Source organism: Hyla sarda, unplaced genomic scaffold, assembly GCF_029499605.1.
Source record: "Hyla sarda isolate aHylSar1 unplaced genomic scaffold, aHylSar1.hap1 scaffold_2411, whole genome shotgun sequence".
NCBI classification, from domain to species: Eukaryota; Metazoa; Chordata; class Amphibia; order Anura; family Hylidae; genus Hyla; species Hyla sarda.
This window is the reverse complement of record NW_026609097.1, coordinates 1-24,861: the sequence shown is the minus strand read 5'-3', so window position 1 is coordinate 24,861 and position 24,861 is coordinate 1. Positions and strand designations below refer to the sequence as shown.

The window sequence follows — 24,861 nt, the reverse complement described above, 5'->3', positions numbered from 1 at the left end:
CTAAATGTCCGCAGTATTAGATCTTTAGAAAGGAGATCCGCCATTTTTGATTTACTTTCTAGATATTCTTTTGATGTTCTAGGTCTCCAGGAGTGCTGCTTGGATGGGGAGCCAAATATCTCCTGGCCTTATGGGCAATCGGTATGGTCTGGTTCAATGGAACGTAATTCGGGGGTGGGGATTTTGTTCAAAAGTAATGAGTTTGTTGTTAAAAAAGTTGTCCATATTGTTCCGGGTAGGGTATTATTAGTGCATTTTATTTTCAGGGGTTTCACATATAAAGTAATTAATGTTTATGCTCCAACTGGGAGGAAGGAAAGAGGGGAGGTGTTTGAGAAATTATATTTCTTTTTGAGTGGGAGGGATGATGTGTTCCTTATAGGGGATTTCAATTGTATAATAACAGAGGGGGATAGGAGTAGTACTACGGTGGGTGGTGGGTCTGGTTTAGACAGTACTAGTAAGCAGCTTAAAGAGATTGTAAATTTATTTGGGTTAAAGGATTCCTTTGTTGCCCATAATGATGGTACTATCGGTTATACATATTTTTCTAACAATACAAGTTCGCGTATTGATTTCATTTTTGTCTCAAAACTAATGTCTGTTTCTAATTTCAGACGGAGGAGGTTACCGTTCACGGATCATGCCTGGATTGAGTGTGTGGTAAAAGGTGGTGGTCTAAGTGAGTATGGAAAGGGTGTTTGGAAGTTGAATGTGTCTTTATTGGATAATGAATGTGTATTACAAGAATATAGGGAGCGTTTTGATGGATGGGTGTTGAGGAAGGATGCATTTTATAGTGTGGTTGAGTGGTGGGAGTGGGTGAAGTTAGAGACTAAAAGGTTTTTTATTAAAAAAGGGTGTGAGAAAGGGAGGAAAGATAGAGAAGAGTATGAGAGATGGCAAAGAAGGTTAGAGTATTTGTATGAATTGAGGCGTTTGGGGATGAGTGTTGAGAAGGAGATTGAGGAAGCTCGTGGAAGTGTGAATGAGTGTCTGGAGAGGAATGGAAGGAAGATTATTGCACAGGCTAGGGTTGAAGTGAAAGAGAAGGATGAGAAATGTAGCAAATTTTTCTTTAAAAAGGCATTCAGTAAAAAAACTGAGATGATGAGTGTTTTTACGAATGATGGGGTAGAGGTCTTTGGTAAGGATGAGGTGTTAGAGGAAGTGTGGAAGTTTTATTCTGATTTATTCACGGAGAAGGAGCAGGACGTGACTCTAGAGGAGGAATGTTTGGGATATGTGGATAAGCGTTTGGATGAAATTGATGGGTTCTTTATGGAAGAGGATGTGAGGAAGAGTGAGGTGGAGGATGCTGTGAATGGGATGAAGAAAGGAAAGGTGGCAGGGAGTGATGGTTTGCCTGTGGAATTTTATCTTGTGTTTTGGAATATGTTAGGGGATTATGTATGGGAGGTGTGTAAGGAAGTACTTAGGAGAGGGAAGTTATCTAAAAGTATGAGTGAGAGTGTGACTGTGTTATTGTTTAAAAAAGGGGATAAGAGGGATCTTAAAAATTGGAGGCCTATAGCGCTCTTGAATTGTGATTACAAAATTATTGCTAAAGTTATTGCGAATAGGTTAAAGGATGTGATTGATTGTATGGTAGGTGAGGAGCAAATGTGTACAGTGCCTGATCGTAGGATTTCTGAATGTCTGTTAGGTCTGAGGGATGTATTGTGGGACTGTAAAACTAGGAAGCAAGGTGTGGCTGTTGTTACGGTGGATTTTGAAAAAGCGTATGATAGGGTGGTGCATGATTTATTGTTTAGGGTTTTGAGGAGGATGAATGTGCCGGACAGAATGGTGAAGTGGATTGAATGTTTGTATAGGGACATTTATAGTAAGATTCAGGTCAATGGTTTTCTGAGTAGGGAGGTGAGTATAAAATCTGGAGTGCGGCAGGGGTGTCCCCTGTCGCCAATTCTTTTTATTTGTATGATTGAGCCTTTGTTGGGGATGATTAGGAGAGATAAGGTGATGCGGGGTATAGAAATACCTGGTAGTCATGGGATGGATATGCGAGTGATTGGTTACATGGATGATGTTACTGTTGTATGTAAGTCAATGGCAGGGGTAAGGCGTGCTAAGTTATTGATTGAGTGTTTCTGTTTAATGAGTGGGTTTAAGCTTAATGTTGGGAAGAGTGGTTGTAAATTTTTTGAGGGGTGGGGAGAGAGTGGGTTGTGCGAGTGGCCTGTGAGAGAGGGGGGTGTGGAAGTGCTTGGGGTGGTGTTTGATAATGATTTGTATGGGAAAGAAAGTTGGGAGAGGGTTTTGGGGAGGGTGGGGAATAAAATAAACTTCTGGTCTTTAAGGACTTTATCGATTGAGGGAAGGATTCTGGTTATTAAAGCTGTTATAATTCCTATTTTGCTTTATGTTAATTATGTGTTTCCTCCACCGGATAGGTGTCTGGCAAGAATTATCAGACAGATCTTTGTTTTCTTATGGAATTCAAGGATGGAGAAATTGAGTCGTGGGAAGGTGGTGAAAAGCAGAATGCATGGTGGGAAAGGAATGATGAATGTGGAAGTGTTCCTGGCTGTGAAGTATGTCAGTTTTTGTCTCGCTGTAAGTAAGAAGGAATGTGTGTTTGGGTGCATGGTAAGGTATTTGGCTGGTAATGTGTTGTTGAAATATAAGCTAATGGAAAGGGACTTAAGGGTACCTGTAAGTTTTGAGGTTCCTTGGTTCTATCAGAGAATAGGGCGGTGTGTCAGGAAAAATAATCTGGAATGTGTGACTGAATGGAATGATAGTAAGAAGGTGATGAAAGTGTTGGAGCAGAGAGAAACAGTGGAATGTGTGGGAGGTCTGTCTGAGAAGGATTGTAAGGTAGTGTGGAAAAATGTCAGTCACAAGGAACTGACAAATAAACAAAAGGACTTGTCTTGGATGTTAGCTCATGGGTGTCTGCCAACAAGGGAATTTCAGAGGAGAAGGAGATTGGTAGACAGTGAAGTGTGTCCCAGGGATGGTTGCGGTGGATGTGAGAATTATGTACATGTGTTTTGGGAGTGTGGTTATGCGAAGTCTGTGTGGAGAAAAATGTCTGGTCTAATTAAAAATCTTACTGGAATTGAAATCTTATCCTTTAATATGATGATGTTTGGTTTGTGTGCAGTGGAGAGAGAGAAGGCAAGAGTGTTATGGTTCATAGTAAATTGTGTAAAAGAGGTTCTGTGGGATGTAAGGAATATTAGGATTTTCACTCAAACTGAAGTAAGTGTGAAGGAATGTCTGGGCATGATCCGTGGTAAAATTTACCTTTACGTATTATGTGATAGGAAAAACTATGGTTCTGATGATGCAGAGGGGATCTGGAAACACAAAAAATGGAAGTACTGGTTATGATTGTATTCTTATTTGTCTTTCTTTTTCTTTTCTTACAGATTATATCCTGATATGAAGGGACAGTTGGAGGGACAGAATCCGCTGCAATTTATTTTTTCTGAGGGAAAGTCATGAAGGGAAAGCTTTTTGTTATATGTACATGTAAAGACATGCTTCCTGTATATATTGTATATGTCAAATATGTGTTATTCATGTGTTTTCAGATGAATATGTAATTTTTTGAATGATTTACTTGGTTATGTATTGTATATTTCCTTTTCAATAAAAAAAAAAAAAAAATCTGTTCTTATCAGTTTAATATCTGATACGTCCCCTATCTGGGGACCATATATTAAATGGATTTTTGAGAACGGGGGCCGATTTCGAAGCTTGCTTCCGTCGCCCTATGCATTGACCCGATATGGCAGTATCTTCGGGTACAGTGCACCACCCCCTTACAGGGTTAAAAAGAAAGATTCCTACTTTCATTGCTACCTGCTTGCTGGCTAGCCAGCTAGCCAGCCCTGTGGGCCTTGCTGCTGCAGCCAAAAAACAAAAGGTGGTGCTGCTGCTGCTGCTTCTGCTGCTTCTGCTTGTGTCTGGCCGCTGTTGGAGCGTCCAGGCACAGGACTTCTGCTGCTGCTGACTAAATGGCCTCCTTAATTGGATCATTTGAGTAGCCAGCACACCTGTGCAGGTAGGGCATGACATGATAGGCAGCTGCCTTGATAGCGGGTGGGTGCTGAATGTTCCTAATTGACAAAATAAGATTAATGCTTATGAAGAAATATAAAATCTCATCCCTTCCCCAATATCGCGCCACACCCCTACCCCTTAATTCCCTGGTTGAACTTGATGGACATATGTCTTTTTTCGACCGTACTAACTATGTAACTATGTAACATAACATGGGGGGGGGGGGGGGGGTCTCCTGGCTGTTCACACAGGTGTGTCATTGCTGTACATTGACCATGCATTGCTTCTGTGGTATTGCAAAGGCAAAGACAAATGCTTCCAGCCATCCATTGCACTAATGGATTGGTCATCAGCTGGCTGTCTATGTCCCGCATCAATATAGACCAAAGTACAGAGGGTTAGGCTATGCTATTGTGCACCTACCTGATGCATCAGAAGGTGCGAGGCCCTTGCTAAATTCTGTGCACAGACTTTGAGATCTATACTTTAGACTGTATCTAAACCTGCTCCAACATGGACTGACATTCTGGCCTACTTTCAGCCGATGCGACTTGTCTGTCGCTGAACAGTCGCTTTTTATGTATTCAGCACCTATGTATAATGTTGTAAAAATGCTCTAGAAGCTAAAGTCGCAGAAATGTCACACATATTTGGCCTGCAACTTTCTGTGCGACAAATTCAGACAGGAAAAATCAGTATAAATCCTTAGAAAATTATCCCCCAGTGTCTCCATCTGCTGGCGGTATTGAATAAGCATTGCTGCACTGATGGGGTATGCATTAGACGAAAAAAAAGAAGAAAAAGAAGAATAATACGCCCAGAAAAGAGGCGAAAAGGAGAAAAACGTAAAAAAACGTGAAAAAAAAGTAAGAGGAAGAGAAGGGAAAAAAAGGTGGAAATGGGTTTAAAAGTGATTTCGGCGGAGAAATATATATATATATATATATATATATATATATATATATATATACGCGCACACACACACATATATATAAACGTATTCTCCGTTGAGATATTGCAGCCGCTGCTGTGTCCAGGCCCAGGAGCCTTAGCACTGTGCTGTGATGTCACTCAATACCACTGACATCACTAGGTGTAAACAACATCTCTCCTTTGCTGTGTATGTGACTATGGAGCTGTTTGGTGATGTCGTCTATTATGGCCTTCATAGAAGCAACAGGAGATTGTTGCATCCATCTAGAACCCTCAGAACTACAGTGCTATGATGTCACTCACTTCCACAGGCCTTGCAGAGTGTAAACAACAACAACCCAGCTTTGTTGTGTATGTAACCATAGGGATTTGTGATGTCACCTAGAACCTTCACAGCAGCGACAGCTTTATGAGGAGCATCAGCACTGCTCTGCCTGAGCAGAACCATCACCGCCATAGGTTGTCAAATAACCCGGATTTAACCCACACAGGTAAGTCCAATGGGGTGCAGGCATGTCCTCTATGCTTACAGCTTCCCGTGGGTGTTGGTTTGATACCGTTTGGGGACAGCCAAGGAGGCATCTGCAGGCAACAAAGGTAGGTGTGTGCTTGTGTGTGTGTTTCCTATGCAGATCCTAAGCCCAGTGTCACATGCAAGTAGGAGGAGTAAGAAGGGTTCCTGGCAAATCCGGGTTATGGATTGCATTTAAAAAGGCCCCGTGGGAGTGCAATGGGCCCCTGTCTTGCTGCTTAGCAATAATGGTATGGGTTTAGGTTCTGCTGTGTGTACTGGTGGTTGACTGCCCCCCAGCCCAGAGTGTGCATGGAAAATTGTCTGGCAGCCTCCCTGACAGCAAGCAGTGATAGTGCCCATGAAGGGGACCTTGTTGGGCCCGCCCCTTTCACGGTTATCGCTTCTCGGCCTTTTGGCTAAGATCGGGGTTTATTGCCTCGGTCGGCGCTGAGGGTGCGAGTGAACTGCGCCGCGACTAGCTGCGTAGGTGATCAAGACTGTGGTACTCGTTACCGACAGATTTGGAAAGATGGCTGGATCCAACATGTCTGCAGTGGAGAAGACCGTACGCATCAAGGTGCTAACCACGGATCGTCTAAGAAACAGCATTGAATACATCGGCCATACCATTGTGGAGCGACTGGCAGGATTTTCCTTGAGCGACCTCTTTTGTGTCCAGGAGAACAAGCGCCAAGGTATTTATGACGTGTCCTTCTTATATGATGCTGACTGCCAGAACTTTTATGAGTGCTTAAAACGGAACAGTGGAAGTGAGGTTTTGCGGGATGTGTCCTTTTATCCCCTTTTTGAAATGGGGACAAAGACTTTGTTTATCCACATGTACAATCCGTTTGTTGATGTCTCTATGATTAAGAACTTCTTGAGCATCTATTGTGAGTCTATTGCTGGTGGTACTAAGCAGACAAGCAGCATTGGTGTATTTAATGGCACGTATAAGTTCTTTGTGAAGTTGCGGCTTGATGGAGATTGCATTGGAGGCGTTAAGCACCCTCCGGCGAACTTTACCATTGCTGGTTTCAGAGGTTATCTCTATTACTACGGACAGCCATCTTTCTGTAGAAATTGTCTATTGTTTGGACATGTGAAGGAGGCCTGCCCTGGCAGTAAGAAATGCAGGAACTGTAAGCAACCGGGGCATGAGGCGGGTGCATGTCCACACCCGAGGACCTGTGACCTATGTGGGGAAGCTGGCCATGTGTACAAGAACTGTCCAGTGTTGAAGAGGAGGGAGGAGGAGAGGAGAATGGAAGAGGAAATGGTGGAGAGGAGGAGGGCAGCTGCAGCTGCGGCTGCAGTGGTTCCTGCAAGAGAGAGCGTTATTATTGGAGAGGTACAGAGTCCTGTGGTGGTAGAGGAGCAAGTGAAGGTGGTGGAGGAGCAAGTGGTGGAGGAGGAGCAAATGGCGGTGCAAGTGGAAGAAGGGGAGATTGAGGATGCTCCCAGTCCCCCGGCTGAGGAGTCGCCGCAAATTGAAGAGTGGTCTTCTTCTGAGGGTGAAGACCGTGAGGAGAGACATAGAGAGAGAGAGGATGACTTTGATCTTTTTCGTCCCCCCAAGAAGACGGCCAGGAAGCTTTCTGGTGGACAGATGGAGTCGACGCTGGTGGCTACGGACAATCGGTATCAACCGCTATCTGAGAGCGACATGGATGCGTGCTCTGCGGGAGAAGCTTCTCCCACACCGCTGAGGAAAGCTACCTAAATAACTTTCTTCTTTTCTGTCAAATTCTTCCTTAGGGTTGTTAAGATGGTGGTATGTCTTTTTTAGTCGGTTCTATAAACGTTAGAGTCTTTAGAAGTAAAGTCAGAAGGACAGTAATTTTGGAGGACTTGGCAGGGAAAAAAGCGGACATTATTTGTTTGCAGGAATGTGGGCTAAATGATATTCCGGGGAAGGGAGAATGGGCTTATGGTCCTGCTGTTTGGTCGGTGTCTGGGCATAATAGGAATGATGGCGTAGGGGTGCTTTTTAAGAGCTTTAAGTTTGAAGTTTGTAGTTATGTGGTAATAGAGGAGGGGAGGTGTATCATGGTGGAGGTTAAGGTGCAGGGGGTTAAATTTAGGTTGATAAATGTGTATGCGCCGGTAAGGAGGGAGGAGCGGGTGGGGTTGTTGGAGGTAATTAAGAGGTTTCTGCCGGGTAAAATACCTTTGGTGTGGGTGGGGGATTTCAATTGTGAAATTGAGGGGAATGTGGATGTATCTGGGAATATTCTTAAAAGTATGGTGTGTGACTTTAAGTTAAAGGATGTGGCTGAAGCGTGTGGAGTGTGTCCTTTGTTAGATACATATTATTCTGATAGTGGAAGTCATAGTTCCAGACTTGATATGTGTTTTGTGTCTAAGGGTGTGTTATGTAAGAATTATATGCAAGAAAAAGTAGGATATTCAGATCATGAGTATGTGTGTTGTGAGTTAGTATTGGATGCAGATTGTGTGAGTGGGAGGGGTGTATGGAAATTAAATGTTAAATTGTTGGAAGTGGAAGGAGTGTATGATAGATATGTTAATAAGTATAGGGGTTGGTGTAAGAAAAAGAATGATTTTCCTGATATATTGTGTTGGTGGGAATGGGTTAAGGGTCAAACAAAAGTTTTCTTTAAAAGAGAGGGATATAAGCGGAATGCTGGGAGGAAGAAGAAGTATGAATGGTTGAATAAAAGATTGGTGTTTCTCAATAAGTTAAAGAAGTATGGCTGGAGTGTGGGTGAGCAGATTGAGGTTGTGAAGAGTGATCTAAAAAATTGGTTGAATGAGAAAGGTAAAGAGTTGATGTATCAAGCAAAACTTGATAAGTTAGAGAAAGATGAGAAATGTTCGAGATATTTCTTTAAAAAAGTTATTGGGAAGAGAGAGGATATGGTAAGAGTGTATGATGATGATGGCTGTCTGGTTAAAGGTAAAGCTGTGTTGGGAGTGGTTAAAAATTTTTATGAAGAGTTGTATGCGGTAAAAGATTGTGAAGAGGACTTGCAGGATGAAGTGTTGAGAGTGCTTGATAAGAGGGTGGATGGTAGTGAATATGGGACTCTGATGAGAGAGATTGGAGAGGAGGAAGTGAAGAGGACTGTGGATAGTATGTCAAGAAATAAAACGCCTGGAGAGGATGGGTTGCCTGTTGAATTTTATGCTTGGATTTGGGATGTTGTGAAGGATGATTTGGTGGAAGTGTATAGGTATATGTGGAGGAATGAGAGAATGGTGGAAAGTATGAAGAGTGGAGTGGTTGTGTTGATTTATAAGAAAGGTGATGTGAATGATGTGAGGAATTGGAGGCCGATAACTTTGTTGAATGTAGATTATAAGGTGTTTGCTAAAATAATTACAAATAGGATGAGAGATGTGGTTGAGCAGGTGATTGGAGAAGAACAAGTGTGTGGAGTGTCGGGGAGAAGAATAAATGAAAATTTGTGTTTGTTGAGAGATTTGTTATGGGATAGTATGAGTAGGAAACAGGAGGTTAGAGTGATGTCGATAGATTTTGAAAAGGCGTTTGATCGTCTGTCACATAGGTTTTTGTTTAGAGTATTAGTGAGAATGGGATTCCCGGGTGATTTTGTAAATGTTGTAAGGATGCTGTATGATGGAGTATATAGTAAGGTTTTGATAAATGGTTGGATGTCTGAGAAGGTGAAAGTATGTTCTGGTGTAAGGCAGGGTTGTCCGTTGTCCCCTATGGCTTTTATATGTGCTATGGAGCCATTATTAGAGATGTTGCGGCGGGATAAGTGTGTTAGAGGGTTAAAAATTCCAGGGAGTGGTGGGAGAGAAGTCAAAGTTTTGGCCTACATGGATGATGTGTGTATTTTGGGAGAGTCTGTGGCTGTTATGAGAAGGGCAAAGTTACTAGTTGGATTGTTTTGTGGAGCGTCTGGGTTTAAGGTGAATTGGGACAAAAGTGAGTATAAATGTTTTGGTAGTATGCAAGGAAGTGAGGATGTGGGTATGAAGAATATTGAAGGTGGTATTCAGGTTTTAGGTGTTAAAATGGATGAAAGATTGGATGGGAGAGAAAGTTGGGATGATGTAGAGAAGAGAGTGTCCAAAAAATTGAGTCTTTGGAGGTTGAGAGATTTGTCTATGGTTGGGAAAGTGCTGGTTGTGAAAAGTGTAATATTGCCTATTTTATTGTATGTGGCAATAGTGTTTCCGCCAAGTTATATGGTTTTAAGGAAGTTAAAAAGAATTTTGTTTGTGTTTTTTTGGGGTACAAAAGTGGAAAGAGTGAGGAGAGAAGTTGTGATGAAGGATGGTAGTAAGGGTGGAATGGGATTTCCAAATCTAGATGTGTATTTGGGGGTGAATGTGGTGTTTGCGGTTAGAAGGATGATGAGAGGAGAAAAGAATTTTGCATGTATGTTGAGATATTTAGGTGGGCGTGTGTTATGCAAATTATGTTGGCTGGAGAGAGATTTGAGAGTGCCTTATGCGTTTGTGTGCCCGAGTTGGTATTTGTATGTGGAAAAGTTTTTGGAGAGTTATAGGTTGATTGGTGTGAGAAAGGAGTTGTTTGAAAGTAAGAAGAATGTGTTTGGGTATGTCGCCGCAAGTGAGGTGGAGTGTCCGATTAATATGGTAAGAAGCCAGGATGTGTCTAAGGTGTGGAAGAGTTTAATGACAGATGGAATATCAAATAGACAGAGAGAGATAGGATGGCAGTGTTTGCATGGAGCCCTACCAGTAAGAGAGTTCCAAAGGAATAGAGGTATTGGAAGGAGTGAAATATGTCCGAGGGAAGATTGTAGTGGGGTTGAAAGTGTGATGCATGTGATTTGGAATTGTGACATGGCTCAGAATGTATGGAGAGGGATAGGTCCATTGTGTAAGGAGTTGACTGGGATAAATAGGTTGTCATATGAGGTTGTGATGTTTGGTCTTAGTATGATTGGAAGAAAGAATGAAAGGGTGTTGTTTGTGTTGTTGGCGATTGTGAAGGAAGTCTTGTGGGATGTTAGAAATTTATATGTGTTTAAGAGAAAAGATGTGACTGTGGAAGGAAGTTTAAGAATGATTCTGGATAGGTTGTACACCGTTTATTTACGTGATAAAAAGAAATTAGGTGAAATAGATGCAGAGGGGATGTGGAAATTTTTGAAGTGGAGACATGTTGTAAGGGTGTAATGGTGATGGCATTTGAATTTGTTTTGAATTTGCTTTGAACAAATAAAGAATGACCTAATGATGAGTTAGACTTTACCATGAGTCAAAAATGACGCGTTATCTAAGTGGTGTTTAGTCTAAACCTGAAGGTTTATAAAAAAAAAATAAAAAAAAAAAAAATCTGTTCTTATCAGTTTAATATCTGATACGTCCCCTATCTGGGGACCATATATTAAATGGATTTTTGAGAACGGGGGCCGATTTCGAAGCTTGCTTCCGTCGCCCTATGCATTGACCCGATATGGCAGTATCTTCGGGTACAGTGCACCACCCCCTTACAGGGTTAAAAAGAAAGATTCCTACTTTCATTGCTACCTGCTTGCTGGCTAGCCAGCTAGCCAGCCCTGTGGGCCTTGCTGCTGCAGCCAAAAAACAAAAGGTGGTGCTGCTGCTGCTGCTTCTGCTGCTTCTGCTTGTGTCTGGCCGCTGTTGGAGCGTCCAGGCACAGGACTTCTGCTGCTGCTGACTAAATGGCCTCCTTAATTGGATCATTTGAGTAGCCAGCACACCTGTGCAGGTAGGGCATGACATGATAGGCAGCTGCCTTGATAGCGGGTGGGTGCTGAATGTTCCTAATTGACAAAATAAGATTAATGCTTATGAAGAAATATAAAATCTCATCCCTTCCCCAATATCGCGCCACACCCCTACCCCTTAATTCCCTGGTTGAACTTGATGGACATATGTCTTTTTTCGACCGTACTAACTATGTAACTATGTAACATAACATGGGGGGGGGGGGGGGGGGGTCTCCCGGCTGTTCACACAGGTGTGTCATTGCTGTACATTGACCATGCATTGCTTCTGTGGTATTGCAAAGGCAAAGACAAATGCTTCCAGCCATCCATTGCACTAATGGATTGGTCATCAGCTGGCTGTCTATGTCCCGCATCAATATAGACCAAAGTACAGAGGGTTAGGCTATGCTATTGTGCACCTACCTGATGCATCAGAAGGTGCGAGGCCCTTGCTAAATTCTGTGCACAGACTTTGAGATCTATACTTTAGACTGTATCTAAACCTGCTCCAACATGGACTGACATTCTGGCCTACTTTCAGCCGATGCGACTTGTCTGTCGCTGAACAGTCGCTTTTTATGTATTCAGCACCTATGTATAATGTTGTAAAAATGCTCTAGAAGCTAAAGTCGCAGAAATGTCACACATATTTGGCCTGCAACTTTCTGTGCGACAAATTCAGACAGGAAAAATCAGTATAAATCCTTAGAAAATTATCCCCCAGTGTCTCCATCTGCTGGCGGTATTGAATAAGCATTGCTGCACTGATGGGGTATGCATTAGACGAAAAAAAAGAAGAAAAAGAAGAATAATACGCCCAGAAAAGAGGCGAAAAGGAGAAAAACGTAAAAAAACGTGAAAAAAAAGTAAGAGGAAGAGAAGGGAAAAAAAGGTGGAAATGGGTTTAAAAGTGATTTTGGCGGAGAAATATATATATATATATATATATATATATATATATATATATATATATACGCGCACACACACACATATATATAAACGTATTCTCCGTTGAGATATTGCAGCCGCTGCTGTGTCCAGGCCCAGGAGCCTTAGCACTGTGCTGTGATGTCACTCAATACCACTGACATCACTAGGTGTAAACAACATCTCTCCTTTGCTGTGTATGTGACTATGGAGCTGTTTGGTGATGTCGTCTATTATGGCCTTCATAGAAGCAACAGGAGATTGTTGCATCCATCTAGAACCCTCAGAACTACAGTGCTATGATGTCACTCACTTCCACAGGCCTTGCAGAGTGTAAACAACAACAACCCAGCTTTGTTGTGTATGTAACCATAGGGATTTGTGATGTCACCTAGAACCTTCACAGCAGCGACAGCTTTATGAGGAGCATCAGCACTGCTCTGCCTGAGCAGAACCATCACCGCCATAGGTTGTCAAATAACCCGGATTTAACCCACACAGGTAAGTCCAATGGGGTGCAGGCATGTCCTCTATGCTTACAGCTTCCCGTGGGTGTTGGTTTGATACCGTTTGGGGACAGCCAAGGAGGCATCTGCAGGCAACAAAGGTAGGTGTGTGCTTGTGTGTGTGTTTCCTATGCAGATCCTAAGCCCAGTGTCACATGCAAGTAGGAGGAGTAAGAAGGGTTCCTGGCAAATCCGGGTTATGGATTGCATTTAAAAAGGCCCCGTGGGAGTGCAATGGGCCCCTGTCTTGCTGCTTAGCAATAATGGTATGGGTTTAGGTTCTGCTGTGTGTACTGGTGGTTGACTGCCCCCCAGCCCAGAGTGTGCATGGAAAATTGTCTGGCAGCCTCCCTGACAGCAAGCAGTGATAGTGCCCATGAAGGGGACCTTGTTGGGCCCGCCCCTTTCACGGTTATCGCTTCTCGGCCTTTTGGCTAAGATCAAGTGTAGTATCTGTTCTTATCAGTTTAATATCTGATACGTCCCCTATCTGGGGACCATATATTAAATGGATTTTTGAGAACGGGGGCCGATTTCGAAGCTTGCTTCCGTCGCCCTATGCATTGACCCGATATGGCAGTATCTTCGGGTACAGTGCACCACCCCCTTACAGGGTTAAAAAGAAAGATTCCTACTTTCATTGCTACCTGCTTGCTGGCTAGCCAGCTAGCCAGCCCTGTGGGCCTTGCTGCTGCAGCCAAAAAACAAAAGGTGGTGCTGCTGCTGCTGCTTCTGCTGCTTCTGCTTGTGTCTGGCCGCTGTTGGAGCGTCCAGGCACAGGACTTCTGCTGCTGCTGACTAAATGGCCTCCTTAATTGGATCATTTGAGTAGCCAGCACACCTGTGCAGGTAGGGCATGACATGATAGGCAGCTGCCTTGATAGCGGGTGGGTGCTGAATGTTCCTAATTGACAAAATAAGATTAATGCTTATGAAGAAATATAAAATCTCATCCCTTCCCCAATATCGCGCCACACCCCTACCCCTTAATTCCCTGGTTGAACTTGATGGACATATGTCTTTTTTCGACCGTACTAACTATGTAACATAACATGGGGGGGGGGGGGGGGGGGGTCTCCTGGCTGTTCACACAGGTGTGTCATTGCTGTACATTGACCATGCATTGCTTCTGTGGTATTGCAAAGGCAAAGACAAATGCTTCCAGCCATCCATTGCACTAATGGATTGGTCATCAGCTGGCTGTCTATGTCCCGCATCAATATAGACCAAAGTACAGAGGGTTAGGCTATGCTATTGTGCACCTACCTGATGCATCAGAAGGTGCGAGGCCCTTGCTAAATTCTGTGCACAGACTTTGAGATCTATACTTTAGACTGTATCTAAACCTGCTCCAACATGGACTGACATTCTGGCCTACTTTCAGCCGATGCGACTTGTCTGTCGCTGAACAGTCGCTTTTTATGTATTCAGCACCTATGTATAATGTTGTAAAAATGCTCTAGAAGCTAAAGTCGCAGAAATGTCACACATATTTGGCCTGCAACTTTCTGTGCGACAAATTCAGACAGGAAAAATCAGTATAAATCCTTAGAAAATTATCCCCCAGTGTCTCCATCTGCTGGCGGTATTGAATAAGCATTGCTGCACTGATGGGGTATGCATTAGACGAAAAAAAAGAAGAAAAAGAAGAATAATACGCCCAGAAAAGAGGCGAAAAGGAGAAAAACGTAAAAAAACGTGAAAAAAAAGTAAGAGGAAGAGAAGGGAAAAAAAGGTGGAAATGGGTTTAAAAGTGATTTTGGCGGAGAAATATATATATATATATATATATATATATATATATATATATATACGCGCACACACACACATATATATAAACGTATTCTCCGTTGAGATATTGCAGCCGCTGCTGTGTCCAGGCCCAGGAGCCTTAGCACTGTGCTGTGATGTCACTCAATACCACTGACATCACTAGGTGTAAACAACATCTCTCCTTTGCTGTGTATGTGACTATGGAGCTGTTTGGTGATGTCGTCTATTATGGCCTTCATAGAAGCAACAGGAGATTGTTGCATCCATCTAGAACCCTCAGAACTACAGTGCTATGATGTCACTCACTTCCACAGGCCTTGCAGAGTGTAAACAACAACAACCCAGCTTTGTTGTGTATGTAACCATAGGGATTTGTGATGTCACCTAGAACCTTCACAGCAGCGACAGCTTTATGAGGAGCATCAGCACTGCTCTGCCTGAGCAGAACCATCACCGCCATAGGTTGTCAAATAACCCGGATTTAACCCACACAGGTAAGTCCAATGGGGTGCAGGCATGTCCTCTATGCTTACAGCTTCCCGTGGGTGTTGGTTTGATACCGTTTGGGGACAGCCAAGGAGGCATCTGCAGGCAACAAAGGTAGGTGTGTGCTTGTGTGTGTGTTTCCTATGCAGATCCTAAGCCCAGTGTCACATGCAAGTAGGAGGAGTAAGAAGGGTTCCTGGCAAATCCGGGTTATGGATTGCATTTAAAAAGGCCCCGTGGGAGTGCAATGGGCCCCTGTCTTGCTGCTTAGCAATAATGGTATGGGTTTAGGTTCTGCTGTGTGTACTGGTGGTTGACTGCCCCCCAGCCCAGAGTGTGCATGGAAAATTGTCTGGCAGCCTCCCTGACAGCAAGCAGTGATAGTGCCCATGAAGGGGACCTTGTTGGGCCCGCCCCTTTCACGGTTATCGCTTCTCGGCCTTTTGGCTAAGATCAAGTGTAGTATCTGTTCTTATCAGTTTAATATCTGATACGTCCCCTATCTGGGGACCATATATTAAATGGATTTTTGAGAACGGGGGCCGATTTCGAAGCTTGCTTCCGTCGCCCTATGCATTGACCCGATATGGCAGTATCTTCGGGTACAGTGCACCACCCCCTTACAGGGTTAAAAAGAAAGATTCCTACTTTCATTGCTACCTGCTTGCTGGCTAGCCAGCTAGCCAGCCCTGTGGGCCTTGCTGCTGCAGCCAAAAAACAAAAGGTGGTGCTGCTGCTGCTGCTTCTGCTGCTTCTGCTTGTGTCTGGCCGCTGTTGGAGCGTCCAGGCACAGGACTTCTGCTGCTGCTGACTAAATGGCCTCCTTAATTGGATCATTTGAGTAGCCAGCACACCTGTGCAGGTAGGGCATGACATGATAGGCAGCTGCCTTGATAGCGGGTGGGTGCTGAATGTTCCTAATTGACAAAATAAGATTAATGCTTATGAAGAAATATAAAATCTCATCCCTTCCCCAATATCGCGCCACACCCCTACCCCTTAATTCCCTGGTTGAACTTGATGGACATATGTCTTTTTTCGACCGTACTAACTATGTAACTATGTAACATAACATGGGGGGGGGGGGGGGGGGGGTCTCCTGGCTGTTCACACAGGTGTGTCATTGCTGTACATTGACCATGCATTGCTTCTGTGGTATTGCAAAGGCAAAGACAAATGCTTCCAGCCATCCATTGCACTAATGGATTGGTCATCAGCTGGCTGTCTATGTCCCGCATCAATATAGACCAAAGTACAGAGGGTTAGGCTATGCTATTGTGCACCTACCTGATGCATCAGAAGGTGCGAGGCCCTTGCTAAATTCTGTGCACAGACTTTGAGATCTATACTTTAGACTGTATCTAAACCTGCTCCAACATGGACTGACATTCTGGCCTACTTTCAGCCGATGCGACTTGTCTGTCGCTGAACAGTCGCTTTTTATGTATTCAGCACCTATGTATAATGTTGTAAAAATGCTCTAGAAGCTAAAGTCGCAGAAATGTCACACATATTTGGCCTGCAACTTTCTGTGCGACAAATTCAGACAGGAAAAATCAGTATAAATCCTTAGAAAATTATCCCCCAGTGTCTCCATCTGCTGGCGGTATTGAATAAGCATTGCTGCACTGATGGGGTATGCATTAGACGAAAAAAAAGAAGAAAAAGAAGAATAATACGCCCAGAAAAGAGGCGAAAAGGAGAAAAACGTAAAAAAACGTGAAAAAAAAGTAAGAGGAAGAGAAGGGAAAAAAAGGTGGAAATGGGTTTAAAAGTGATTTCGGCGGAGAAATATATATATATATATATATATATATATATATATATATATATATATATATATACGCGCACACACACACATATATATAAACGTATTCTCCGTTGAGATATTGCAGCCGCTGCTGTGTCCAGGCCCAGGAGCCTTAGCACTGTGCTGTGATGTCACTCAATACCACTGACATCACTAGGTGTAAACAACATCTCTCCTTTGCTGTGTATGTGACTATGGAGCTGTTTGGTGATGTCGTCTATTATGGCCTTCATAGAAGCAACAGGAGATTGTTGCATCCATCTAGAACCCTCAGAACTACAGTGCTATGATGTCACTCACTTCCACAGGCCTTGCAGAGTGTAAACAACAACAACCCAGCTTTGTTGTGTATGTAACCATAGGGATTTGTGATGTCACCTAGAACCTTCACAGCAGCGACAGCTTTATGAGGAGCATCAGCACTGCTCTGCCTGAGCAGAACCATCACCGCCATAGGTTGTCAAATAACCCGGATTTAACCCACACAGGTAAGTCCAATGGGGTGCAGGCATGTCCTCTATGCTTACAGCTTCCCGTGGGTGTTGGTTTGATACCGTTTGGGGACAGCCAAGGAGGCATCTGCAGGCAACAAAGGTAGGTGTGTGCTTGTGTGTGTGTTTCCTATGCAGATCCTAAGCCCAGTGTCACATGCAAGTAGGAGGAGTAAGAAGGGTTCCTGGCAAATCCGGGTTATGGATTGCATTTAAAAAGGCCCCGTGGGAGTGCAATGGGCCCCTGTCTTGCTGCTTAGCAATAATGGTATGGGTTTAGGTTCTGCTGTGTGTACTGGTGGTTGACTGCCCCCCAGCCCAGAGTGTGCATGGAAAATTGTCTGGCAGCCTCCCTGACAGCAAGCAGTGATAGTGCCCATGAAGGGGACCTTGTTGGGCCCGCCCCTTTCACGGTTATCGCTTCTCGGCCTTTTGGCTAAGATCAAGTGTAGTATCTGTTCTTATCAGTTTAATATCTGATACGTCCCCTATCTGGGGACCATATATTAAATGGATTTTTGAGAACGGGGGCCGATTTCGAAGCTTGCTTCCGTCGCCCTATGCATTGACCCGATATGGCAGTATCTTCGGGTACAGTGCACCACCCCCTTACAGGGTTAAAAAGAAAGATTCCTACTTTCATTGCTACCTGCTTGCTGGCTAGCCAGCTAGCCAGCCCTGTGGGCCTTGCTGCTGCAGCCAAAAAACAAAAGGTGGTGCTGCTGCTGCTGCTTCTGCTGCTTCTGCTTGTGTCTGGCCGCTGTTGGAGCGTCCAGGCACAGGACTTCTGCTGCTGCTGACTAAATGGCCTCCTTAATTGGATCATTTGAGTAGCCAGCACACCTGTGCAGGTAGGGCATGACATGATAGGCAGCTGCCTTGATAGCGGGTGGGTGCTGAATGTTCCTAATTGACAAAATAAGATTAATGCTTATGAAGAAATATAAAATCTCATCCCTTCCCCAATATCGCGCCACACCCCTACCCCTTAATTCCCTGGTTGAACTTGATGGACATATGTCTTTTTTCGACCGTACTAACTATGTAACTATGTAACATAACATGGGGGGGGGGGGGGGTCTCCTGGCTGTTCACACAGGTGTGTCATTGCTGTACATTGACCATGCATTGCTTCTGTGGTATTGCAAAGGCAAAGACAAATGCTTCCAGCCATCCATTGCACTAATGGATTGGTCATCAGCTGGCTGTCTATGTCCCGCATCAATATAGACCAAAGTACAGAGGGTTAGGCTATGCTATTGTGCACCTACCTGATGCATCAGAAGGTGCGAGGCCCTTGCTAAATTCTGTGCACAGACTTTGAGATCTATACTTTAGACTGTATCTAAACCTGCTCCAACATGGACTGACATTCTGGCCTACTTTCAGCCGATGCGACTTGTCTGTCGCTGAACAGTCGCTTTTTATGTATTCAGCACCTATGTATAATGTTGTAAAAATGCTCTAGAAGCTAAAGTCGCAGAAATGTCACACATATTTGGCCTGCAACTTTCTGTGCGACAAATTCAGACAGGAAAAATCAGTATAAATCCTTAGAAAATTATCCCCCAGTGTCTCCATCTGCTGGCGGTATTGAATAAGCATTGCTGCACTGATGGGGTATGCATTAGACGAAAAAAAAGAAGAAAAAGAAGAATAATACGCCCAGAAAAGAGGCGAAAAGGAGAAAAACGTAAAAAAACGTGAAAAAAAAGTAAGAGGAAGAGAAGGGAAAAAAAGGTGGAAATGGGTTTAAAAGTGATTTCGGCGGAGAAATATATATATATATATATATATATATATATATATATATATATATATATATATATATATATATACGCGCACACACACACATATATATAAACATATTCTCCGTTGAGATATTGCAGCCGCTGCTGTGTCCAGGCCCAGGAGCCTTAGCACTGTGCTGTGATGTCACTCAATACCACTGACATCACTAGGTGTAAACAACATCTCTCCTTTGCTGTGTATGTGACTATGGAGCTGTTTGGTGATGTCGTCTATTATGGCCTTCATAGAAGCAACAGGAGATTGTTGCATCCATCTAGAACCCTCAGAACTACAGTGCTATGATGTCACTCACTTCCACAGGCCTTGCAGAGTGTAAACAACAACAACCCAGCTTTGTTGTGTATGTAACCATAGGGATTTGTGATGTCACCTAGAACCTTCACAGCAGCGACAGCTTTATGAGGAGCATCAGCACTGCTCTGCCTGAGCAGAACCATCACCGCCATAGGTTGTCAAATAACCCGGATTTAACCCACACAGGTAAGTCCAATGGGGTGCAGGCATGTCCTCTATGCTTACAGCTTCCCGTGGGTGTTGGTTTGATACCGTTTGGGGACAGCCAAGGAGGCATCTGCAGGCAACAAAGGTAGGTGTGTGCTTGTGTGTGTGTTTCCTATGCAGATCCTAAGCCCAGTGTCACATGCAAGTAGGAGGAGTAAGAAGGGTTCCTGGCAAATCCGGGTTATGGATTGCATTTAAAAAGGCCCCGTGGGAGTGCAATGGGCCCCTGTCTTGCTGCTTAGCAATAATGGTATGGGTTTAGGTTCTGCTGTGTGTACTGGTGGTTGACTGCCCCCCAGCCCAGAGTGTGCATGGAAAATTGTCTGGCAGCCTCCCTGACAGCAAGCAGTGATAGTGCCCATGAAGGGGACCTTGTTGGGCCCGCCCCTTTCACGGTTATCGCTTCTCGGCCTTTTGGCTAAGATCAAGTGTAGTATCTGTTCTTATCAGTTTAATATCTGATACGTCCCCTATCTGGGGACCATATATTAAATGGATTTTTGAGAACGGGGGCCGATTTCGAAGCTTGCTTCCGTCGCCCTATGCATTGACCCGATATGGCAGTATCTTCGGGTACAGTGCACCACCCCCTTACAGGGTTAAAAAGAAAGATTCCTACTTTCATTGCTACCTGCTTGCTGGCTAGCCAGCTAGCCAGCCCTGTGGGCCTTGCTGCTGCAGCCAAAAAACAAAAGGTGGTGCTGCTGCTGCTGCTTCTGCTGCTTCTGCTTGTGTCTGGCCGCTGTTGGAGCGTCCAGGCACAGGACTTCTGCTGCTGCTGACTAAATGGCCTCCTTAATTGGATCATTTGAGTAGCCAGCACACCTGTGCAGGTAGGGCATGACATGATAGGCAGCTGCCTTGATAGCGGGTGGGTGCTGAATGTTCCTAATTGACAAAATAAGATTAATGCTTATGAAGAAATATAAAATCTCATCCCTTCCCCAATATCGCGCCACACCCCTACCCCTTAATTCCCTGGTTGAACTTGATGGACATATGTCTTTTTTCGACCGTACTAACTATGTAACTATGTAACATAACATGGGGGGGGGGGGGGGGGGTCTCCTGGCTGTTCACACAGGTGTGTCATTGCTGTACATTGACCATGCATTGCTTCTGTGGTATTGCAAAGGCAAAGACAAATGCTTCCAGCCATCCATTGCACTAATGGATTGGTCATCAGCTGGCTGTCTATGTCCCGCATCAATATAGACCAAAGTACAGAGGGTTAGGCTATGCTATTGTGCACCTACCTGATGCATCAGAAGGTGCGAGGCCCTTGCTAAATTCTGTGCACAGACTTTGAGATCTATACTTTAGACTGTATCTAAACCTGCTCCAACATGGACTGACATTCTGGCCTACTTTCAGCCGATGCGACTTGTCTGTCGCTGAACAGTCGCTTTTTATGTATTCAGCACCTATGTATAATGTTGTAAAAATGCTCTAGAAGCTAAAGTCGCAGAAATGTCACACATATTTGGCCTGCAACTTTCTGTGCGACAAATTCAGACAGGAAAAATCAGTATAAATCCTTAGAAAATTATCCCCCAGTGTCTCCATCTGCTGGCGGTATTGAATATTGCTGCACTGATGGGGTATGCATTAGACGAAAAAAAAGAAGAAAAAGAAGAATAATACGCCCAGAAAAGAGGCGAAAAGGAGAAAAACGTAAAAAAACGTGAAAAAAAAGTAAGAGGAAGAGAAGGGAAAAAAAGGTGGAAATGGGTTTAAAAGTGATTTCGGCGGAGATATATATATATATATATATATATATATATATATATATATATATACGCGCACACACACACATATATATAAACGTATTCTCCGTTGAGATATTGCAGCCGCTGCTGTGTCCAGGCCCAGGAGCCTTAGCACTGTGCTGTGATGTCACTCAATACCACTGACATCACTAGGTGTAAACAACATCTCTCCTTTGCTGTGTATGTGACTATGGAGCTGTTTGGTGATGTCGTCTATTATGGCCTTCATAGAAGCAACAGGAGATTGTTGCATCCATCTAGAACCCTCAGAACTACAGTGCTATGATGTCACTCACTTCCACAGGCCTTGCAGAGTGTAAACAACAACAACCCAGCTTTGTTGTGTATGTAACCATAGGGATTTGTGATGTCACCTAGAACCTTCACAGCAGCGACAGCTTTATGAGGAGCATCAGCACTGCTCTGCCTGAGCAGAACCATCACCGCCATAGGTTGTCAAATAACCCGGATTTAACCCACACAGGTAAGTCCAATGGGGTGCAGGCATGTCCTCTATGCTTACAGCTTCCCGTGGGTGTTGGTTTGATACCGTTTGGGGACAGCCAAGGAGGCATCTGCAGGCAACAAAGGTAGGTGTGTGCTTGTGTGTGTGTTTCCTATGCAGATCCTAAGCCCAGTGTCACATGCAAGTAGGAGGAGTAAGAAGGGTTCCTGGCAAATCCGGGTTATGGATTGCATTTAAAAAGGCCCCGTGGGAGTGCAATGGGCCCCTGTCTTGCTGCTTAGCAATAATGGTATGGGTTTAGGTTCTGCTGTGTGTACTGGTGGTTGACTGCCCCCCAGCCCAGAGTGTGCATGGAAAATTGTCTGGCAGCCTCCCTGACAGCAAGCAGTGATAGTGCCCATGAAGGGGACCTTGTTGGGCCCGCCCCTTTCACGGTTATCGCTTCTCGGCCTTTTGGCTAAGATCAAGTGTAGTATCTGTTCTTATCAGTTTAATATCTGATACGTCCCCTATCTGGGGACCATATATTAAATGGATTTTTGAGAACGGGGGCCGATTTCGAAGCTTGCTTCCGTCGCCCTATGCATTGACCCGATATGGCAGTATCTTCGGGTACAGTGCACCACCCCCTTACAGGGTTAAAAAGAAAGATTCCTACTTTCATTGCTACCTGCTTGCTGGCTAGCCAGCTAGCCAGCCCTGTGGGCCTTGCTGCTGCAGCCAAAAAACAAAAGGTGGTGCTGCTGCTGCTGCTTCTGCTGCTTCTGCTTGTGTCTGGCCGCTGTTGGAGCGTCCAGGCACAGGACTTCTGCTGCTGCTGACTAAATGGCCTCCTTAATTGGATCATTTGAGTAGCCAGCACACCTGTGCAGGTAGGGCATGACATGATAGGCAGCTGCCTTGATAGCGGGTGGGTGCTGAATGTTCCTAATTGACAAAATAAGATTAATGCTTATGAAGAAATATAAAATCTCATCCCTTCCCCAATATCGCGCCACACCCCTACCCCTTAATTCCCTGGTTGAACTTGATGGACATATGTCTTTTTTCGACCGTACTAACTATGTAACTATGTAACATAACATGGGGGGGGGGGGGGGGGGGTCTCCTGGCTGTTCACACAGGTGTGTCATTGCTGTACATTGACCATGCATTGCTTCTGTGGTATTGCAAAGGCAAAGACAAATGCTTCCAGCCATCCATTGCACTAATGGATTGGTCATCAGCTGGCTGTCTATGTCCCGCATCAATATAGACCAAAGTACAGAGGGTTAGGCTATGCTATTGTGCACCTACCTGATGCATCAGAAGGTGCGAGGCCCTTGCTAAATTCTGTGCACAGACTTTGAGATCTATACTTTAGACTGTATCTAAACCTGCTCCAACATGGACTGACATTCTGGCCTACTTTCAGCCGATGCGACTTGTCTGTCGCTGAACAGTCGCTTTTTATGTATTCAGCACCTATGTATAATGTTGTAAAAATGCTCTAGAAGCTAAAGTCGCAGAAATGTCACACATATTTGGCCTGCAACTTTCTGTGCGACAAATTCAGACAGGAAAAATCAGTATAAATCCTTAGAAAATTATCCCCCAGTGTCTCCATCTGCTGGCGGTATTGAATAAGCATTGCTGCACTGATGGGGTATGCATTAGACGAAAAAAAAGAAGAAAAAGAAGAATAATACGCCCAGAAAAGAGGCGAAAAGGAGAAAAACGTAAAAAAACGTGAAAAAAAAGTAAGAGGAAGAGAAGGGAAAAAAAGGTGGAAATGGGTTTAAAAGTGATTTCGGCGGAGAATATATATATATATATATATATATATATATATATATATATATATATATATATATATATACGCGCACACACACACATATATATAAACGTATTCTCCGTTGAGATATTGCAGCCGCTGCTGTGTCCAGGCCCAGGAGCCTTAGCACTGTGCTGTGATGTCACTCAATACCACTGACATCACTAGGTGTAAACAACATCTCTCCTTTGCTGTGTATGTGACTATGGAGCTGTTTGGTGATGTCGTCTATTATGGCCTTCATAGAAGCAACAGGAGATTGTTGCATCCATCTAGAACCCTCAGAACTACAGTGCTATGATGTCACTCACTTCCACAGGCCTTGCAGAGTGTAAACAACAACAACCCAGCTTTGTTGTGTATGTAACCATAGGGATTTGTGATGTCACCTAGAACCTTCACAGCAGCGACAGCTTTATGAGGAGCATCAGCACTGCTCTGCCTGAGCAGAACCATCACCGCCATAGGTTGTCAAATAACCCGGATTTAACCCACACAGGTAAGTCCAATGGGGTGCAGGCATGTCCTCTATGCTTACAGCTTCCCGTGGGTGTTGGTTTGATACCGTTTGGGGACAGCCAAGGAGGCATCTGCAGGCAACAAAGGTAGGTGTGTGCTTGTGTGTGTGTTTCCTATGCAGATCCTAAGCCCAGTGTCACATGCAAGTAGGAGGAGTAAGAAGGGTTCCTGGCAAATCCGGGTTATGGATTGCATTTAAAAAGGCCCCGTGGGAGTGCAATGGGCCCCTGTCTTGCTGCTTAGCAATAATGGTATGGGTTTAGGTTCTGCTGTGTGTACTGGTGGTTGACTGCCCCCCAGCCCAGAGTGTGCATGGAAAATTGTCTGGCAGCCTCCCTGACAGCAAGCAGTGATAGTGCCCATGAAGGGGACCTTGTTGGGCCCGCCCCTTTCACGGTTATCGCTTCTCGGCCTTTTGGCTAAGATCACGTGTGGATTTCTGTGCGTGGTTTGGGTTGAAAGGAGTGGTGATCGGGGCCCTCTTTACGGGGGGGCCCTGGATTGTTGCTGAGCTGCGATCGTGGGTTTTACCTGCAAAAATGAGCGAGAAGGCGCGTGGACTTGAGGACACGGTGCGGATCTACGTTCCTGGCGAGCACCGGGGGACGATCGGACTTGACCAAATCGTTTTGGAGATTCTTCGCAAGCTTGATTACCTACAGGTATGGAATGTATTGGCTATACAGGATTTTCCTAGGCAAGGAATTTATGATATTACTTTTTGTGGTTCTGAGATTTGCCAGAGAGTCTATATGGATCTTGAAGAAATGAAGAGGAAAAGTGAGCCTGCTATAATGAGGAAGATTA

The 24,861-nt window shown here is 44.3% G+C and overlaps 7 non-coding genes across 7 annotated transcripts; all 7 read left to right on the top strand.

Moving 5' to 3' along the window:
* Positions 1 to 3,610: 3,610 nt before the first annotated feature.
* On the top strand, positions 3,611 to 3,792 carry LOC130322982 (U2 spliceosomal RNA). The gene has a single exon (XR_008868380.1). It is a non-coding gene; the product is annotated as a U2 spliceosomal RNA (small nuclear RNA).
* A 6,957-nt stretch (positions 3,793 to 10,749) lies between these two features.
* LOC130322983 (U2 spliceosomal RNA) lies at positions 10,750 to 10,936 on the top strand. The gene has a single exon (XR_008868381.1). It is a non-coding gene; the product is annotated as a U2 spliceosomal RNA (small nuclear RNA).
* Positions 10,937 to 13,028: 2,092 nt separating this feature from the next.
* LOC130322988 (U2 spliceosomal RNA) lies at positions 13,029 to 13,219 on the top strand. The gene has a single exon (XR_008868385.1). It is a non-coding gene; the product is annotated as a U2 spliceosomal RNA (small nuclear RNA).
* A 2,081-nt stretch (positions 13,220 to 15,300) lies between these two features.
* Positions 15,301 to 15,491, top strand: LOC130322987 (U2 spliceosomal RNA). The gene has a single exon (XR_008868384.1). It is a non-coding gene; the product is annotated as a U2 spliceosomal RNA (small nuclear RNA).
* A 2,099-nt stretch (positions 15,492 to 17,590) lies between these two features.
* Positions 17,591 to 17,781, top strand: LOC130322986 (U2 spliceosomal RNA). Its single transcript, XR_008868383.1, has one exon. It is a non-coding gene; the product is annotated as a U2 spliceosomal RNA (small nuclear RNA).
* A 2,104-nt stretch (positions 17,782 to 19,885) lies between these two features.
* LOC130322985 (U2 spliceosomal RNA) lies at positions 19,886 to 20,076 on the top strand. Its single transcript, XR_008868382.1, has one exon. It is a non-coding gene; the product is annotated as a U2 spliceosomal RNA (small nuclear RNA).
* A 2,083-nt stretch (positions 20,077 to 22,159) lies between these two features.
* On the top strand, positions 22,160 to 22,350 carry LOC130322974 (U2 spliceosomal RNA). Its single transcript, XR_008868373.1, has one exon. It is a non-coding gene; the product is annotated as a U2 spliceosomal RNA (small nuclear RNA).
* Positions 22,351 to 24,861: the final 2,511 nt, after the last annotated feature.